The following is a 6,002-nucleotide window of genomic DNA, read 5'->3' on the forward strand; positions in this document are numbered from 1 at the left end:
CATAACTGCTTTGTGGAGAATTGCTGGCTCTGTACAGTAGAACAGATAAGAGAAAGTGTTTGTTCTTTGTAACTCCTCTGCAACTGCTTTGCTCACCGCAGCCTTGAAGATAGCAAAAAAGTATGTACAAATCTGATTTCCAGGTGCAAGAAGGAGGTTTGTGAACTAACCTCGCCTCCCCCATTAGTTCCCATCCTGATTACAGCAAAGAAATAATGAAGTAATATTATAGCCGCTTTTCATGCTAATTTCACTATATGATCACGTGAGTTGTAAGCAACTGTTAAAAAGTAAATAAGCCTCCTGATTTTGCTCTTGGGGGGGGACCCCTTCCAAGTGCTTGGGAAATCCATGTCACTTTGGAATCCCCCCTACAGCTGTAGTTTCTTTTGAATAAAAGCTTCTGCTGACCTGACCCAAAAGTATGCTGCGTGTGTTACCACGACACCCCCATGTAGCCTAACCCACAATCCTTCTACTTCCTTGTCCTTTGATTCCTTCTTGATGGGGGGTGATGTATATTGCTCATTGACATAGAGCGCAACCCCTCCCCCTTTTTTCCCCACCCTGTCCTTTCTGTACAATCTGTAACCCTCAATATGTACCGCCCAGTCGTGGGACGAATCCCACCAGGTTTCTGTTAGCCCTACTAAGTCATAGGTGTTTTGTGCAAGCAGGAGCGCTAGTTCATCCTGCTTGTTCCCCATGCTCCTAGCATTAGTATATAGGCACTTGAGCCCTGCGACTGGTGCCTTTGCTGCCCCCCTGCTCTGAATCCCAAAGGGCCCCTTATTTCTTACCTTCTCATTGCTTACCTGTGCTGTGCTGCTGGCCACCCCATGGCTTACGGGTTCCCAATGTTTTCCTTCTTCAGGCTGGGCTGGCCTTGTGGGTGCCACATGGTTTGGTGGTCCACAGCTTTCCCCACCCTCATCTTCCCCTCCCCCTGACAAGCCTAGTTTAAAGCCCGCCGGAGGAGATCCGCCAACCTAGAAGAAAACACACGCTTACCTTTGGGGGACAGGTGAAACCCATCCCAACTGAGCATGTCCCTCATCGTAATGTGCGGGTCGTTGTCCAGGAAGCCGAAGCCTGCCTCGAGACACCACTGCTGAAGTTGCACTGCAGTTGGTCTCTCTGATGCAGTTCTCATGCTGTCTTCCGCATCCGTTCACTGGTAGGATGGAAGAGAATACCACCTGTGCACCGAACTCCTTCAGCACGCCGCCCAGAGCACTGTAGTCCACCATCAGGTGATCGGGGGTTCTCCTGGCCACATCATTAGTACCCACATGGACTAGGACCATGGGGTAGTAATCGGTGGTCTTGATCCTGGCCTGGATTACTTCCTTCACTCCCGAGTGGAGTTCGTTGTCTAGCCGCATAGGAACCAGGCAACACGGGTAAAGGCTTTACTGCAGTTTATTTGCTCGAGCAAATGACCATAAGCCAGCAAAGAGGCAAAACAGCCCCGACTGAAGGGTGGGGTGTTCTTTTATACTTTTACAACAAGGCAAGACTATAGGGTTAACAAATAAGCAATACTTGTGGCGATCATTTCTTTATCAGTATTTTCCTGTTTTAGCTGAATTAGTACTTTGTCAAAAGCAAAAGTTAAGCAACGGTTACATTATGATACGTTAGCAAGAACTGCACAGCAACAGACATTTCCTGAGTAGGTGATCACTGTACTTTAGAACAATAGTTTCTTTGTCTTACGTGAACTATTTTATTTCAGGGTAATAGCTTCTTTGCCCATCACACTAGCCTGAGCAGCCCTGGTTCTGGTGGGCACCTTCTGCCATTCCTCTGCTGTGCGTCTCTCCCAGGAGGTCTGTCCACTGGAAAACTGATCCTGCAGAGAATGGAAATACGTGTCAATTTTGTTCTCTGCCGCCCTGATCCCTCACATCCTGCTCACCTCGGCCTGGAGCTCCCTCACTTGCTCCTCCAGGGTCCGAAGTTAGGCTCAAGAGGGACAGGCGAGGGTGCCCCCAGACCCCTCTCCCGCTCCCGACCACAGGGCCCCTGCCAGGCAGCCCCCACAGACAGAGGGGCTGGGTGCCGCCAACCCTACCATGGGCTCCATCTGGGTGGAGGCCTCAGAGGAGCCCAGGGCAGGTGACACCACTGGGGCAGGGTCCCTAGCAGCAGCTCGCAGTGTCCTTACCATGTCCGTAGAGCTCCGAGTCTTCCTCTCGTCCCTGCTGGAGACTCCCTCCTGGCTTCCTCCTGCCTCTGCCCCTTATAGAGTGCGCCTGTTTGAGCATGGCTCGGGAGCACGGCTCCCTGCTGGCTCAGTTAAGAGGGACCCGGGTGGGGGGAGGCTCCCCCTCTGGATCCTCTACAGCTGTGCCGGCATCTCTGCCCCACTTACTTTTGGAGGATCTGCTGCTCACTGCTGCCTGACTGGAAGTACTGCTGCCTGTCCCAGGCAGGTGGTTTTAAACTGTGGGCAGAGCAGGAATCAAAGGTGGGGGTGCAATTGTAACCCCCCTGGATCCGCTTGTAGCTGTGTTGCAGTCAATGGGCCTGTACCTAGGCATGTGCACAAGGATTTTGCTGGAATGGGGACTGCATGTGTGCAGAAGTTCAGAACATGCCTTGCTGCCTGTGGACCTGGCTTAGCAGCACATTCCTGCATGTGGGGTCCATGCTGAACCAGCAGTGCACTCACTCAGCTGCATGCCTGCTCTGAGACAGGTCCTGAAGCCTCAGGGATGTCTGTGGGATGCCTGGCTAAGATCAAGGCAGACAAGGTTCCTTGGGTGAATTTGATATCTTTTATTAGACCAACCCAAATAGTTGGAGAATAGTTATTAAGCAAGCTTTCGGGTTCAAAAACCCTTCGTCAGGCTAAGGAAGTTTCAGCAGTTGGTGTGTACTCTTCCTGGAAGATTGTGCTCAAGAGCACACACCAACTGCTGAAACTTCCTTAGCCTGACGAAGGGTTTTTGAACTCAAAAGCTTGCTTAATAACTATTCTCCAACTATTTGGGTTGGTCTAATAAAAGATATCAAATTCACCCAAGGAACCTTGTCTGCCTATGTCCTTTGACCAACACGGCTACAACCTACACCCCTGGCTAAGATCAAAGCATCTACTCAAGTGCTTGGCTCTCTGACTTGGCTGCTGTGATGGGTGCAGGGCACTAACACAGTCCTGTGTGAAACTAGATCCAATCTTGAGGGTGTGCCTCAGTCTAACTCCAATTCTTTCTCTCTCCCAATCCCCAGCTTGGTACAGGAATAAATGTACCATGTCCATCACCATGGTATCTGGGTTCCTCAGTCAACTGGAGTTGGGCTCAATGAGGTGCACATCTGGAAACAGCAACAAGTGAAGAGCCTGTGGTGGAGGTCACTGAGTGGTGTCTGCGTTGGGTTGGGAAAGGGAGATGGTTGGGTCAGTGGTCACGAGATGTGGGTAGGATAGATTGCTTAGTCCCTGGGCTCTCTGGCTTGGGGCATGGTAGTTACAGTAGTTCCCAGCATCAGCTGCTTTGAGGGGACTAGAAGGATGACACCTGCATGGTCCCAGCACTGAGGTAGCTTTATCTCCCAGAGCGGTGCAGTGTCTGCTTTTCCCATATATATCTTGCTGGCAGGGCTTTGGGGAGACTGATTGTGTCAGACACCAGGTCCCAGAGGACACAAGGCAGAAACACAGAACAGCCCCTCCAGGCTATTAGGCCTCTGGGAGCTGGGACAGGGAAGGTAAGAATATATGTAAGAGGGAGAGAATCCTGGATTTCAGGAAAGGCTGAAGATGTCTCATTGCCTCTCCTCTCCCCACAAGCTGCCTCTGCTTGTCTCTGGACAGAGCCATCCTAAAAGGTTTCTGTCTCTGTGCAGAACCTCGGTCTTCTCTGACTGGCTCAAACACAAAGACTCCTGCTGGCTCCAGAACCCAAGGGCCTGGGCAGGGAGACCTTTTGGAGCTGTTTGCAGACATGTTGGTAGGTCACTGCCTCTCTGAAGCAGCTGTAGGGCTCAGTCTTTGCTTTTGGATGTGTTCTCTTTTTGGGGATTGGTAGTGGTGGCTTGTGGAAGGGGAGGGGTGGGGAAGGGGAGCGGGGAGGGAGAGGTCACATAGAAGGGGGAGCTGCTGCTGTTATTGAATATAGGAGATTATGCTGGCCTGTCTGCAAAACCAGATTTAAGGGTGCACTATGTTTAATGGAAGCAAGAACAGGGAATGTTCTGCTGCATGACTTAAGCAGAAAATGATGAGAGAGGTCTTTAATCATGTTAGGCTGAAGTCAGGCAGGGGGTGTTACAGGGTAGTACCTTAGAGAGTAATGGGTTCTATTAACATTCTGCTTTGTCAGATACTGTGAATGGACTTGAAGAAAGCAAAGGTATAAGTGGAAAGGAATTTAAATTCAAAGGAAAGGGATGGGGGGAGGCCACTGTGGAGAAAGGCAAAAGATGGATTGAAAAGGTCAGTAGGGATATACAAGGCAGTGACACTTTCAGGAACATAGAAATAAACAGTTGGAGTTAAAAGCCAATCCTGGTAATGGAATAAGAACTCATTGTCTCTGCTGAGACCATATTTAACATATGGATTTTTTCTTATTTCACAATTTCACATTCACATTGGTTTTTAAAGGTTTTTTGAGTTAAGGATAGCTGCTTTGAGGTCAGCAGTGGACTGTCCTGGGGCATGGGTGATTCTGCGGTCCGGGGGTGGGGGGTGGTGTGGGCAATCCCACAACGGCGAATTGCTGCACTTGCTGCAGCCGCTTCTGGGAATAGCTGCAGCCACTTCTGGGAGTAAGCGCCAGCTGATTGCTGCAGCCACTCCCAGAAGCGGCCACAGCCACTCCTGAAAATGACTGCAGCAATCGCAGCAGCTGGCTGGTGCTTGCAGGGGGGACACCCGTGTTTTTGCCTGCCCCCCCTGCCCATTGCCTAAGCAGTGAGTGCAGCCGTCAAGGGGTGCACCGGCACTCTCAGGGGGTGCACGTGCACCTCCATGCACCCCCTATGCATCGCCCTGTCCTGGGGGATTGAAGTCTTCTGCCATGAACTTTTGTGAGTTTGTGGAACTGATCTCAAATCACTGTTCATTTATTCTTTTACATAGGAATTGCCTCATTTAGACATTCCAGCACTGATCTCAGAGTAGCTGTCCTTAAATAAAACAAACAAACAAAAAAATTAAATAAAAAAATCAACTTGAAATGAGCACAGAACAGGATATCATCCACAGACAGGATTGTATCTCAATGGAAAGAATGGCTTCTTAGTTCATTATCTGGACTAGCTGTTAACTCCAGCTGTTTCTATATTCCTCCGTGTGTTAACTACTAGGGCTATGAGAAGCTTCAGGTGGCGATTCGATTAAAAGGAGATTTGGCTTGATTTGGTGGCCAAATCTCTGAATCCAAATCAAATCAGAGGACCTATTTAAAGGTCTTAATCGGTTCAAAGCTCTCCAAATCTTTGGCAAAGATTCGGAGAGCTTTGATGATTTGGGCAGTCCCTGGTGACTGCAGCAGGGAGCTGCAGCCACTCCAAGCTGGTAAGTACTAGGGGCAGGGAAGAGGGGGCCAGGGAAGGAGGGAGGGGACCATGCCAGTCCCCCCAACCCCCCCCACTCTCCCAGCTCCCCCCTCTGACCCCTGCCTACTCCCCCAAACCCCACGTGGCTGCCCCACCTGCCCTACCTCCCGGGGCTTTAAAAAAAAGCCCTGGTGCTCACCAGGTGTTGCCAGGCAGGGGGCAATGCCCACTGTGCCCCACTGCCCCACACAGCATGGGGGGCTCTGCACAAGCCCCCTTGACACCCCGCTGCTTCCCTGGCCCCCCATGGCTGCCCCACCTGCTGGGGCTCTTGCCCTTTAAGAAAAAAAAAACCCTGAGAAAAGCCCTGGGACACACCCCTCCTGGTGCAGCCTCGGACTTTGGAGGCTCATGCAGAACCCCCCCACATGACGTGGGGCAGCAGGGAGCCGCAGGGATCACCCCCGCCGGCAGCAACCTCTAATTAGAAT

The sequence above is a fragment of the Alligator mississippiensis genome, chromosome 8, assembly GCF_030867095.1.
Source record: "Alligator mississippiensis isolate rAllMis1 chromosome 8, rAllMis1, whole genome shotgun sequence".
NCBI lineage: Eukaryota > Metazoa > Chordata > Crocodylia > Alligatoridae > Alligator > Alligator mississippiensis.